Source organism: Notolabrus celidotus, chromosome 2 (genome assembly GCF_009762535.1).
Source record: "Notolabrus celidotus isolate fNotCel1 chromosome 2, fNotCel1.pri, whole genome shotgun sequence".
Taxonomy (NCBI): Eukaryota; Metazoa; Chordata; class Actinopteri; order Labriformes; family Labridae; genus Notolabrus; species Notolabrus celidotus.
In genome coordinates, this window is record NC_048273.1 from 15,863,046 (window position 1) to 15,878,044 (window position 14,999).

General features: G+C 39.0%; 1 pseudogene; it reads left to right on the top strand.

Annotated features, from left to right (window-relative positions):
• Nucleotides 1–823: 823 nt before the first annotated feature.
• On the top strand, nt 824–12,900 carry LOC117828726 (annotated as a pseudogene).
• The last annotated feature ends 2,099 nt before the right edge of the window (nt 12,901–14,999 follow it).

Consider the following 14,999-nt stretch of genomic DNA (forward strand, 5'->3'; position numbering starts at 1 on the left):
ATCAGGCAAGAATGGGACATTTCTTTTTCAAAACTCCAGAAACTGGTCTCCTCACTGCCCAAAGTTTACAGAGTGTTGTTAAAGGAAAGGAAAGGAAGGAAAGGAAGTAAACATGCAACTTTCTAACCATTTTTGTCATTTGGTGGCATCTTGTTCAAAATAAGCATATATTCTTCTTAGAAGAATAAAGGTTTTCAGTATCAACATTTGAAATGTTGTCTTGGCACTATTTTCAATTCAAAAACGGTTAAACTGAATTGCAAAACATCCAAACTTTTTTTTTTTTTCAATTAACATAATACAGTGTTCAAACTTTTTGGGAATATGGGTTATGATTAAATTCAGCTGAATCAGTATTGGTTTCACGCCTGTTCCCAATTAACTAGTCATTAAAGAAGTCATTAGCAGTCTAAAAATATGTAATCAAGAACATCCTAATTCATCATATTTCATGAAAGTGAATTTTAACATTCGTTCTTCATTTGATATCTAGTAACTTCTCACCCTTCTCAACTTATTTTGGTGCCTCAATCATCTGAGGTAAATTAAGAACACTATTTACCAAGCAGCAACCTTTGATAAGTCATGAAGTAGAAATCAATGGGTGTGTAAACAAAGACAAACAATATAGGTCATGGTCAGTTGGATAGCACATCAGGCTGCTCTTTACGAGAGAGAGAGAGAGAGAGAGAGAGAGAGGAGACGAGAGAGAGAGAGAGAGAGAGAGGAGAGAGATGAGGAGAGAGAGAGGAGAGGAGTTGTGGCACATAAAAAGCAAAACGCACAAGCTTTGGTTATTCGGAGCTGAGCCCTTGTTTGCATGATGGATTCCATCTTCTGTGTAATTACATCCTTTGTAGGATGGGATGTCAGAAGCCTGCTGCTCTTCATGGCAGTTTTCATCCTCACCACAGATTATATCAAGAACCGACAGCCGGCAAGCTTTCCTCCCAGACCTTGGGGTTTTCCAATCCTGGGGAACATGTTTGCCGTGGACCACAACAGGACGCACGAGAGTATGACAAAGGTAAATTCAGAAGTGTTAAAAAATAGACGACTATTACAATTAAACAGGCCACCTGATGGGACTCATCGTTTTCTCCTCTCCTTTGTAATCCACTTACAGTTAGCAGAGAAATTCGGAGATGTATTCAGCCTGCGGATGGGCAAGTCATGGATTGTGGTTTTAAACGGGTTTAAGGTCTACAAGGAGGCTCTTGTAAATCAAGGTCACAAGCTGGTGGATCGTCCAGCACTCCCTTTGTCAACCGAACTCAACTTTGGACTGGGTAAGAGGATGTAAAACAAAGACAGACTAAGAAGCATTTGTATCCACATTTTAAATGCCATTTTCTTTATTCAAGTTCTTAGTTGTATTATGTTGCCTTTATCTTAAGTATTGAAATTTGTTTGTTCAATGTTATAAATTATTGTGAAAAGTATTGTATGCTCTACCACTTCCAGGAGTAATTTTTATAGATGACATATTGCTAGTGCCAACATTTTTACATGTGTATTTTTAGTTAACTGATGATCTTTTACAAACTCTATCTTAGTGTCAGCGTGAGTCACATGTCAGAGAATGTTTCATTGTTTTCTTGATTACTTTTTCCTTAGTTTTTAACTAATTGTGATGTATTCCCTGTCAGGTATCATTGCTAGCAGCGGGGACTTATGGAAGCAGCAACGGCGTTTTGCACTTACGACCCTGAGAAACTTTGGACTAGGCAAGAAATCACTTGAGCCTGTCATCTTACAAGAAATTACCTTTTGTTTAAAAGACTTACAGCAATATAAAGGTAAGCACTAAATGCACTCTGACAAAATCAGGATGACAACTTACCACATTTGCAAAATTAACATCTATTTTTCTGTTGAACTGTGAAGGTAAGCCATTTGATCCACGATCAGTCATCAGCAATGCTGTTTCCAACATCATCTGCTCCCTGGTTTTCGGACATCGCTTTGAATACAGTGATGCAAAGTTCAGGAAACTGACTACCTTCTTTGAAAAGGCACTTCAGATTCAAATCTCTCTCTGGTCATGGGTATGGTCATTTTAAGCTATTAATTAAATATTTGTGAGTGTATTGTTGTTGTGATTTACATTTCTTAGTACAGGAGAGTTGTCTACAATGAGTTTTAAGCATAGATTGTTACAAACAACAATGTATTGCTGAAATGCTCTTTTCTATCTATTTTTCTATGCAGTTTTACAACTCATACCCTCTGCTGATGAGCTATTGCCAGGGCCACATGTCACATTACGACACATCTTCACTGATGTTAAGGGCTTCATTAAAGAGGAGCTGAAGGAGCACAGACTAAATTGGGATCCTTCTGACCAAAGAGACTACATCGACAGCTACCTGAATGAGATGGCGATGGTGACTGGCACTAGATGGAGATTTTTACTGTTTACACTGTGCTGTCTAATCAGAAGCTTAGTGTGTGGTTTCTGTGACCTTCATACCTGCTGGCTTTTCAATAACATCATGTAACATAACATAATCAGCTGTTGTATGTGCTGGACTGACATGACATTTCACTGTTGCACAATATTAGTATTATTTACTTTATTGCAAAGGTAGTGCTGTAAGGTGGAGACAATGTCAAAGGTTCATTCATGTCTTTGCACCACTTTTTCCTAATATTTTTTTGAAAGAATGCCTGATCTCTGACGAGACACACAGTTTCACAAAATAATTCTTAACTGTTTTTTTTAACATGTTGGAATTTATTTTCAGAATAAGGGGCAGGCTGACAACACTTTTGAGGAGGAAAACCTGGTAATGTGTATCTTCGATCTGTTTGTGGCTGGCACTGAAACTACCACCGCCACCCTTCTCTGGGGTTTTCTCTACATGGCAGAGTATCCTGAGATCCAGGGTAAGAGCACTGATCCGGCCAGCTCTTGCTTAGTTATGTGCAAATGGGTGACACCAAAACGTGTCTACATAGATCATAGATCTTCAAGTGTTTATAGTATATATCTTTCCTGTAACTCCAGAGAGACATGTTGTGCAAATATCAGTGTCTTCTTCATTCATTCATCACCATTTGCAAGTTTTGAATCAGAGGGAACAGAAATCTGCATGCTCTGCTACACTGTGGCACATCTCTTTGCATGTACCTAGTATGTACTCTTGCAGGCTTTTGATAAAATATGTTCTCCCCTTTGGTTTCTCTTCTTGTTCCACAGCAAAGGTCCAAGATGAGATAGATGAAGTGATTGGGTCCAAACAGCCATCAACAACAGATCGTGTAAACCTGCCCTATACTGATGCTGTCATCCACGAGGTCATGAGAATGGGCAACACAGTTCCTCTTAGCCTAGCTCGATTCACCAACAATGATATCCAGCTTGGACAATACACAATCCCAAAGGTAAATTATCATTGATGAAGTTTTTATGTTTCAAAAACCTCCATCTTTTATCAATTCCAATAATTAACCACCTTATCACTAGGGAGTTGCAGTCATTCCCAACTTGACCTCAGTGCTGTACGACAAGAATGAGTGGGAGACATCCTCCACCTTCAACCCAAGGCACTTTCTGAGCAAGGAGGACAAGTTTGTGAAGCCAGCTGCTTTCATCCCTTTCTCTGCAGGTGAGGATGAGCACAATAACTTGTTGACTTAGTGTCTTTAACTGTTAATACAGGTGCCAGGAGTCTGTCCCAGCATACATGGGGACTCTTTGGCGATCCTCACAGCATTTTCAAAAACTCTGATTGTCAAGGAGTAAAGATTGAAAAGAAAGAAGCCAAGTAAACTTTAATAATAGCAATAAATGCACTGCTCACTACAAAAACATCACAGTCATTAATGACTTGATTCAACTTTTTGAAGCTAAGCCGGGCCAGGTTATGAATTGAAGATGGGTTTTTTTTCACTGCACATTTCCTAAGTATACCAGGGAGAAGGAGTTAAAAAATGTGTTTGGACATTTCAACCGTTATTTTTGCCTTATTATTTGGAACATATGTAGCCTCAAAGTAACAATGTCTGTCTAATACCCCTGTTAGCCTCTTCTTTGGTAATTAATGTAATACGTCTGATATTTAATGGCTTTTTCCTCCACATGTACGACCTAAGAATATCTGTTTTTACAAAGATAATCTCCTTTTTCCTTTATTCCTTTTTTTAAAAATACATGAAACAAGTGTGACAAAAGTCACAGTGTGACTGGCAAAACTTTCACTCAATGTTCTTGAGTTATTAAGTAAGTAAAGGATAATGTATAGTGATGGGTGGTTATGCTAATTGGAACCCTGAAGGATTTGTAGGGTTGGCTTAAGTGCCAACAGGTCGAGGTGAAATGTGTGGATTGACCTGATATGATATGAAGGAATTAGAATTAGATTTTCTTTCATTACTTACCTCCGGGCTTTGTATAATTTCTGTGAAAAAAAAATCCAGTTGTATAAATTTGCTCTTCTGTCAGGTAAGCGTCTGTGTCCAGGGAGGGCCTGGCCAAGATGGAGCTTTTTCCTCTTCTTCACCTCCTTCATGCAGCACTTCACTTTCTCCATGCCTGCTGGGATGAAGCCAAAGATGGAATTCAAGTTTGGCATCGTTTCATCACCCCATAATTATGACATTTGTGCAACCTCACGTTAAGAGGGGCTCTGACTGACCAAAAAAAAGCCCAATATTCAGCAACCCACTGTAATCCCACTGTTAATTTTTATAATGAGAACACAGTTTGTATAAATATGTTTCTTTTTTTATTGATACAGGTCTTGGATATGTAATACACCTTGAAATGAGAATGATGTTATATTTTGTATTTCTACACCGTGATGTAAATAAAATACATAAATGTTATTAGCCTGTTTGAATATCATTCTTGGTCCTTATGCCTTTTCTGAGTTGGAATATATGCAAACTGAAACTTGGGGCTTCACTCATTAGAAGCATCTTAACTCTGATATTGGGGCTCCTCTCCGATTAAAGACCACCTTAAGCACCAGTCCCTGAGCATAGGCTGGTGTATTTTAATTCAAAGGCTAGAGGAGTTGATATTATAATTAACAGAATTATTCAATTTTCACCCACTGATGTTACAGCAGATGAACATGGTAGATACCTTATTGTTTAAATTCTTGAACAGATTACTTAGAAAATAAGCTTATTCAATTAATTTTTTTTTTATTTTGTTATTTTGCAGATGTTCAATAAATCTTTACAGTCTCCTACACTGACTCAAGCTTTCACAACTCTTCTCTTCTCTATCTTTCTGGAAGAACTTTTTCAGTTCATGCTGGAAAATATGTCTCATCAGTAGAAAACCTGTCCTGTGGTGTCCAACAAGGTTCTGTCCTGGGCCCCCTGTTGTTTTATCGTTATCTGCTCCCCCTGGGGTATCTTATAAGAACTTTTAAAGACATCTCTTATCACTTCTATGCTGACCACATTCAGCTGTACTTGCCTTTTAAACCCAACAATTTCTCTAAGTTGTCTATCCTGCTTGATTGTGTGGACTGTATAAAGCGTTGGATGGCAGAGAATTACCTTCAGGTGAATTCAGATAAGATTGAAGTTCTAATCTCAGCTCCTGACCGTGTTGTTCCAGAGGTGAAGAGAAGCCTTGGGTTTTTGTCCTCTACTGTTAAACCTGCCCTACACAATCTAGGGGTCCAAATGGTCCAGGCCCTTAACCTGGACCAGCATGTGAAGAGTTTGGTTCGTTTTTCTTTTTATCGCTTAAGAAATATCGCCAAACTCAGAACTTTTGTGTCCACAGCTGAGCTGGAAATTATTATTCATGCTTTTGTGTAATCTCGCCTGGATTATTGTAATTCTCTCTTTACATGTCTTATAAATGCATCCCTGAACCACCTACAAGTGGTCCAAAACGCTGCTGCTTAGCTGGTGACCAAATCATCTAGGAGATCTCATGTTACACCGATCTTCATATCTTTGCACTGGCTTCCAGTTAAATGTAGGATCCAGTTTAAAATTATTGTTATTGTGTACAGAGCGCTCAATGGTCAGGCTCCAGTCAATATCAGGGGGCTGCTGAAGCCATATAACTCCAGCAGGACTCTGAGGTCCTCTGATCAGAATTTATTGGTTGTGCCTCGTACTAGGATAAAAACTGAAGGGGACTCGCTTTCCAAGTTGTGGTCCTAAACTCTGGAACAGTCTCCCTTTGGAACTGAGAACTGTGGACACTGTTGACAGGTTCAAAAAGCAGTTGAAGACCGATCTGTTTAGACTTGCCTTTGTTTAATCTGTTTTTATGTCATGTTTTTGTATGTATTTGCAATCGCTGTTTTGCCTTTTAATGTTTTTTTTATTGTTATTGTTGTAAAGCACCTTGTGACCTCTGTTCTTGAGAGGTGCTCTGTAAATAAATCTTACTTACTTACTTACTCTTAAAGAAAGTTAAGACCCCACTTCCTGTAGTTCCTATGGACCTCTTGCTCTACTTAATGCTGATGTTAAAGTTCTGGCTGAGCTGTGCTCTTCCTTTAGAGAGGTCTTGTCTTGTACTATTTCTGAGGAAAAGAATGGCACTATGTCGTTTTTTTTTTGTGCCAGGTGAACAGTAAGACCCTAGGAGGTGATTGCTTGTGTGACATGTTTTTAAATTGGTGATTTGTCTTACCTTTGATACGATTTAGTTACTTACCCTTTCCCTTACTGACAGGTCACTATAAATGAATGATTGATCTCGTGTCACTGATAAACAGTGTTTGATAGTTCATGGCAATACAACTCAAGGCTTTTGTCTGACTGAAGATTCAAGAAAACCACAGTACACAGAGTTGAGCCCCTGACTACAGAATGGATTTAATCTCTTCCATAGCTGGAACATACTTGAACTGGGATGTCAAAAGTCTGCTGCTCTTCACTGCCATTTTTCTTCTCACTATAGATTATATTAGGACCCGCCGGCCAGCATGCTTCCCTCCAGGACCTTTGGCTTTTCCTTTTGTGGGCAACATCTTTACAGTGGACCGCAACAAGACCCATGAGAACATGACACAGGTAGATGAACAAGTCTTAAAAAAGGAATTACCTTACAGAAAAATACAGATCAAGTAACTTAATGTTCCAAGTTGTATTAAACACTGTGTTCCTCCTCATCTATTGAATAAACTCACAGTTAGCTGGGAAATATGGAGATGTGTATAGTCTGCGAATGGGCTGGCAGTGGCTGGTGGTCTTAAACAGATATGATGTTCTGAAAGAAGCTCTGGTAAATCAAGGAGACAGTCTGGCAGACCGCCCAGCCCTACCTATGGTCATGGACATAACCCATGGACTAGGTGAGAGGATATAAAACACAGACTAAGCAAAGACAAAGCTTGTGTGTTTGCAGTTCTTTACCCACTAACATTTTGAAATCTAGAAAACTCACTGATAAAAACATTGCTGAGTGAGTACAATGTTTTTATTGTTTATGTTTTGTTCAAATCTTGCTTTTTAAATATTAAGGATTGTAATCCACAACCACAGCCACATTATAGGCCATATCTAAATAGCTCTGTTCCTTGTTAATGAGCATTGTGGCATAGTAAAAAAGGATAAAACAAAAAAGTGACATGTTAATATCACCCTTGATTGCTTTGTTTGATATAAATCTCCTAATTGTTTTCAACCGATTAGAGTTCTCCTGACAGTCAAATCGAGTAAAAACAGCAACTCTCTTTCTATGATTGAATGATGAAGATTATTTTACCAAAATGTAAATAATTTTATCAAAATACAAATTAAGCAAAACTCACAAACAAACAAACACACAAATAAAGGGACCATTAATTTCACACTTTGTAAGTGAATTTCTTCATTTTTTCTAAATGTCACGTACTTCCAATCAGGTCTTATTTTCACTAATGGACACATGTGGAAGCAACAGAGGCGTTTTGCACTCTCAACCCTCAGGCAGTTTGGATTTGGCAAGAAGTCACTTGAACCTGTGATCTTGGATGAATTTACACATTGTTCAAAAAACTTTCGTCACTTTAAAGGTACTGAATGCATAATGTAAAGAGACAAATTTGGAAAGAGAAATTATCCAATCTACAAATATAACATCTAACCTTCTGTCTAAATTTGCAGGTAAGCCCTTCAATCCACACCTCATCCTTAACAACGCTGTCTCCAACATCATCTGCTCCTTGGTTTTTGGACATCGCTTTGAGTACAGTGACGAGAAGTTCAGGAAAATGATTAGCTGCTTCGAACAAGGACTCCAGATTCTAGGCTCAGTCTGGGCAGAGGTGAAGCATTTTCAAGGCATTAATGACTGATCAATGTTGTGTGTACAATATCCTCTTTTATATATCATTATTTCAATCTTCTCAACCCTGTAGTTGTACAACTCATTTCCTCTGCTGATGAGATGCTTACCAGGACCACACAAGACATTCCTGCACATTTTTAACAACGTAAAGGACTTCATAAGAGAGGAGCTTAACGAGCACAAGAAAAACTGGGACTCTTCAGATGGGAGAGACTACATCGACTGCTACCTGAATGAGATTCAGATGGTGACTGGCATTAGATGATTTTTTTTAGCACTTACTTAGTGTAATCAGATTTTGCGAAAAGTATGTTTTGTTTAGCAGTAAAATTATATCAACTGTTGTTCGTGTTTTACTAACATAACACTCCATAAAGGTAAAGTCTCTGTTTAAATAAATGCTATGACCTGATTTGCATTTTTGCCATGACCTCTGCCTCTACAGCATTATCTTAACAAATAAATAAAACACATTTCAAACTAAGAAAGTACAGCTCTACAAACATGTGTTATAATACATGTATTTGGATGTATTCTCAGGGTGAAGGGCAGGCTGACAACACTTTTGATGAGGAAAACCTTGTTGGTTGTGTCTTTGATCTGTTTGTGGCTGGCTCTGAGACCACATCCACCACCCTGCGCTGGGCTTTCCTCTACATGGCAAAGTACCCTGAGATCCAGGGTAAGAGCACTGACCAGGCCAGTTAATACATAATGTGCAAACAAGTAATAAAAAACAGTCATATCAGTGGATATTATGCATGTGTTTAGACTAATACCTGCACATCATTTGAATGATTTTCTCTGTCCTTCACATTCATGCCATAGTCTCTGTGACAAACATCTATCTGTTAAAGAAGTTGTGATTACTATCTTATATCCCCTTCTCACAGCAAAAGTGCAGGCTGAATTAGACAAAGTGATTGGACAGTCTAGACGTCCATCTGCAGAGGATCGAATAAACCTGCCCTATACTGACGCTGTCCTCCACGAGATCCAGAGAATGGGCAACATAGTCCCTCTCAGCTTGCCTCATAAGACCACCAAGGATATCCAGCTGGGAGGCTACACAATCCCAAAGGTCAATTATCATGGATGCCATTTTAATGTAACAAACTTCATCATGTGGGGCCTTCATGAATTCCAAAATTATATTACTGGCTTTTCTGGAGTCTCTGGGAGGGGTCCTGGAAAGGGTCCTACCCGGGAACTCTATAGGTCCACTTGATGACTTCAACACCCATGTGGGCAATGATAGTGATTGGAAGGAACGGCCTGTTCAATCTGAACCGGAGTAGTGTTTGGTTATTGGACTTCTGTACTAGTCATAGACTGGCAATAACAAACCTGGTGGTGAGTTGGATCAGATTGCCCTTTTCCATATAACTCCCCTGACAGAATTGCTCCTGCCAGGAGATGTTGTTTGGGACATGGAATCCAAATAAGCTGCTCAAGATTGTGGCCAGAGGGTAATCGTGCATGTCATGGTGAACACCAGCTCTGAAGGAGAGGGCCTTTCAGACTTGGTTTGCCCAGTGGTCTCTGGTAGTAGGAGTTTAGGAGTAGTTTATTGGATGCTGAAGGAAGCCTATGGGGAAAGTTGGCCTCAAGGAAATTCTAAAAAAATTGTCAGATGGCTCAGGGGGGGAAAGCAGGGCTTGGCCCACTCTTTTCTCAGTAGGGTTTGAGAACTGCTGTCCAGGACTGGGTGTATGGCTGAGCTGTGGAAGGAACACATTGAGGAACTCCTGAACCCGAATAACATGCTCTCTGATGAGGAGGCAGAGAGGGAAAGTCAAGGCGAATTCTTACTTATATCCTAAGCAGAGGTTGCTGAGGTAGTCAAAGAGCTTCTCAAGAAAGAGGCACCAGGTGTGGCTGAGATTCCGTCTAAGACAGTGAAAGACCTGGACATTTTCTGTTTGCCTTGGCTGACAAACATCATTAGTGTTGCATGGAAGTCGGGGACAGTACTGTGGAGAAGCATGCAGTGATCGTGGTTCTTGTTTTTAAAAAAGGAGGTCATAAAGTGTGCCTCACCAATCAGGGTATCCCACTATACTCAGCTTCTCAAGTTTATTCTCAGGGCTTGAAAGGAGGCTCCAGCCTATCTTTGAAGCTTGAACTCCCTCACTTGGGTCAAAGACTCACTCCTTAACCATAGGGACTAATCCACCATTTTCTTTAGGGTGGCGGCTCTCATTTTAGTCATACAGTGACCAGGTGGCTCGCAGGAATATCCTCAGATCCCCATATTCCCACAGTACCTCCCTATCTCCCACAGTACCCGCAGAGATAAAATCATTGGCCTTCTCCAGGTCCACAAAACACATGTAGGCTGGGAGTGCAAACTCCTTTGCTCCTCTCAGGAGTCCAGCAAGGATAAAGAGTTGGTCCACTGTCTGAAAGGATAGAATCTGAATCTGGTGGTGATACACTAATTGAATCATCACCAAAACACATAAGGAATATGGCACGCCATTTCTATGTTGTCTTTAAATATTTAGGTTTGAATGTGGGGTTTAAATAATTTGCAAACCATCAAATTATGTTTTATTAACAGTGTCCCAACTTTTTGGGAATCAGGGTTGTCTTGTCTTGTCTTGTCTTGTCTTATTATATTGTATTATAATACATTACATTACTCCAATCACCAGGGGGTTTTAATCATACCCAATTTGACGTCAGTGCTCTTCGACAAGAAGGAGTGGGAGACACCCTTCACTTTCAACCCAAGACACTTTCTGAATGAGGAGGGCAAGTTTGTGAAGCCAGCTGCTTTCATCCCTTTCTCTACAGGTGAGGAGTAACTTGATTACCTGTTTACTTAGCATCTTATGCTGCTTACACAGGAGCCCGGGCTCTTTAATGTGGTCCCACATAATTATTGCTGATTTGCTCGAAGTAAATTCTTACTTTCAAGAGGGAAGCACAGAAAAATAAAGGCCAGGGATTGTGATAGATCAGCTGTGTTTAGGTCATGTTGGTATTTTTTTTTTGGCTTTGCATAGATTGTCCCAAAGGCAAGTTAGATAACAAACTGGTGATCAATTTAATTCAATGTATATCCTACCTAATTTATTTTCTCCATTTGTTATTCAATGTATTGATACAAATATAAGACAATGATTTTTTTTATACACATATATCAAAAGTTGGATAGTCCAATGGGAAAAAGGGAAAAGTCACTCAAAAGTAGGCTAATTGAGATGGAGTTTTGATGCTGATTTTACATATTAGCCATCAATGCAGCAGCCTAATTAAATAACTGTCAAGCTGCCAAGAAATATGGTGTCACAGAATATCTAAAGATGACGAGCAAAGACATATTATTTAAAATGTGTGTGTAAGCACATAAACTCAGATATGGATAAAGGTATGCGTATTACCAGCCCAGTCTTCAATCCAATGAACTGCAGTTTATTTTAATTTAATGGTACTGAAATGCCAATCCTTGAAATGTAAGATACCATGAATGATTCATTTACACACATGATCACATTAAATTTACTTTAAATGTTATGATTTGATTAAAAAAGATATAGGAAAAATATTTCATTTGTAAGGTGTTAAAATAACCCAACTTTTTTCATTAAATTTGTTAGTTTTATTTTCAATTAGTCTTCATAAGATGTGATCTTTCAAAAATAAACATTGAAAAGGGGCATCATCTTATTATCAAGTTTGTTCTTAAATCAGGTCAATATGGAACTTTATGCTTCCTGAGATTAACTTTCTAAATTCTTTAAATTTTAAAGGTGGAAAAAAAAAATTCTCAGGTTTAAAATTGAATCACAATAAAATGGGTCACCAGATTATCTGTCTTGCTCAGATGCTTGTCAGGCTGATTATGAGTTTGTCTTCTTTTTGTCTAGGTAAGCGGCTATGTCTTGGTGAGAACCTGGCAAGGATGGAGCTTTTTCTCTTCTTCACCTCCTTTTTCCAACACTTCACCTTTTCCATGCCTGATGGGGTGGAGCCTGTGATGGACTACCACTTTGGCGTTACTCTAGCACCATGTCAGTATGAAATCTGTGCAACCTCACGCTTATAGAAGCTCTGATTGACTAGGAGTACTTACAAAAGCAATAATCTTTGTTTTCTGTTCTCACCACTTACTACTATGTCACAGTTTTATGGTTTAGAGATGGTTTGCCAACTGTTATTAGGCTTTCTTTTGTTAAGTCAGAGAATTTCTGAGAAACAAATTAAAACTCAGACAACATTAATCTTTGTTAATCTTTCAGTTGTCATTATGTGTTATTATGTAACCTGTTATACTCTACAAAGGATAATTCAATCTAATAATTTGCTTTCTTTATAATAACATGCATGACATTCAGAGCTGATATCTCTTTTTCGTCGTGCAACAAACTAAAACTAAAACTTGGGTGGCTGTTATCTCAAATTGAAGTTAAATCAGATGGTATCAAGATACTTCTTGCTAAGCTATTCAGGTCACAGTGTACTATTAGCCATTGCTGGTCAAAGCATTTCACTTAGCAGGTAGGATATTGCTACTGGCGTAGGCATTTCATCACATGTATAATGTTGCTGTTTGTTAGACATTGCTGTATAGGCTGTTCAGGTCACAGCTTACTTTTTGCTCTGCTGACTAAGGTAATAAAATGTTGGTATGGCAAGCATTGTCTCATTGTTCACAGTTAATTTCAATCACTTCTTTACATTTTTCTGTATCATTCCTAACAGTGTGTCATATTTCTCTATAATATTACACATTGGTTTTTCTTTAAATAACAACACTTTGTTTATTTACTAAATTAAAAGCAAATTGTCTTTTGGAAAATATCTGGCTGTTTTTTGTTTGTTTATTTGTTTGTTAAGAGGACTTGTGGCTCTCTTACCTAGCTGCTAGGTAAGAGAGCCAGAGAGGTCACTTGAACTTGTGATCCTGGATGAATTTACACATTGTTCGAATGAGTTTCATCACTACAGAGGTAATTGTTGAATATAAAGTGACACATTTAGGAAGAGACCAGTGTACAAAATTAACATCTATCTTTCTGTTTAAATTTGGAGGTAAGCCCTTCAATCAGAATCTCCTTCGAAATCCTCCTGTATACATTTAAGGCCATCCACAACCTTGCCCCCCTGTATCTGTCCGATCGCCTCCACCCTGTATCGCTCCTTCAGGTCTTCCCTCTCCCTCCACCTCTCTGTGCCCTCCGCCCGTCTCAGCAACATGGGGAGCAGAGCTTTCAGTTGCTCTGCTCCCAAACTCTGGAACTCACTCCCACCAGACATCAGAAATATTGACTCTCTAACCCTCTTTAAATCAAAACACAATACCCATCTGTTCCAATCTGCATTCTCTGTTTAATTTCCACTGCTTCATTTTAAGTTGGTGTTACTTTGCTTGTTTTTTTAATTTATTTTATCATGTTTTTTATTTATTGTGTTTTAATCCCTCTGTAAAGTAGCCTTGAGTGTTGAGAAAGGCGCTTTTAAATAACATGTTTTATTATTATTATTATTATTATTATTATTATTATTATTATTATTATTATTATCATTATTCAATCCACACCTCACACTTAACAATGCTGTCTCAAACATCATCTGCTCCCTGCTTTGGGCATCACTTCGAGTACAGTGATGAGAGGTTTCAGCAACTGCTTGGCTGAAGGACTAGAGTGTAAAGGCACAGCTTGGGCTCAGGGAAAGCATTTTCAAACTTTTTGGAGAAAAATACAAGCTAAAGCTCAAAAAAAATCTGGAATTGAATTTTTTTTTTTTCCTCAAATGACATCCCCTTTGCATGTATTATTTTTCATTTGCTATGCTCTGCAGTTATTCCCTCTGCTGATGAGACGCTTGCCAGAACCACTTCAGACATTCCTGGATATTTTCAACAAGCCGAAGGACTCCATCAGGGAAGAGCTAAAGGAGCACAAACAAAACTGGGACCCCTCTGACTGAAGAGACTCCAGAGACTGCTACCTGAATGAGAAACACATGGTGTCTGGCACTAGATTAATCTTTGTGCTACTTACATTTGGCTGTCTATGAAAATGTTGATGTTGACATCTCGAGGGAGCTCGGAGTAGAGCCGCTGCTCCTCCGTGTCGAAAGGAGTCAGCTGAGGTGATTCGGCATCTGATAAGGATGCCTCCCGGACGCCTCCCTTTAGAGGTGTTCCGGGCACGTCCTGCTGGGAGAAGGCCCCGGAGTAGACCCAGAACGCGGTGGAGGGATTATATCTCCCGCCTGGTCTGGGATCGCCTCGGGATTCCCCAGGAGGAGCTGGAAAGTGTTGCTGGGGAGAGGGATGTCTGGGTCAATCTGCTTGGACTGCTACCCCCGCGACCCGACCCCGGATAAGCGGAAGAAAATGGATGGATGGATGGATGGATGAAAATGTTGATTTTTGGTGGTAAAAAAAAAAGTTTGTTTGTCACTAATATCAGTGCTATCAAATCCTTATGCGTCATACTGACAATTCATAAAGGCAGCCTGTCTGTTATGACCTGATTTGCACTTTTGCCATGACCTCTTTTTCTCTGACAGCACTTTCTTTTACAGCCTTTTATCTAACAGAATACAACCTATTTTAACCTCAGAGAGCACAGCTTGAAATACATTTCAAGGTGCTACTTCCAGTTCAGATTACGCTGGTGCTGCTGCCATACAATTGTTATAAATTATTTTGTTACATTTTCTACAAAATTAATACAATAATTGAACAAGGCACTTGCACTTTGCTGGATGTAAGAAAACTTAA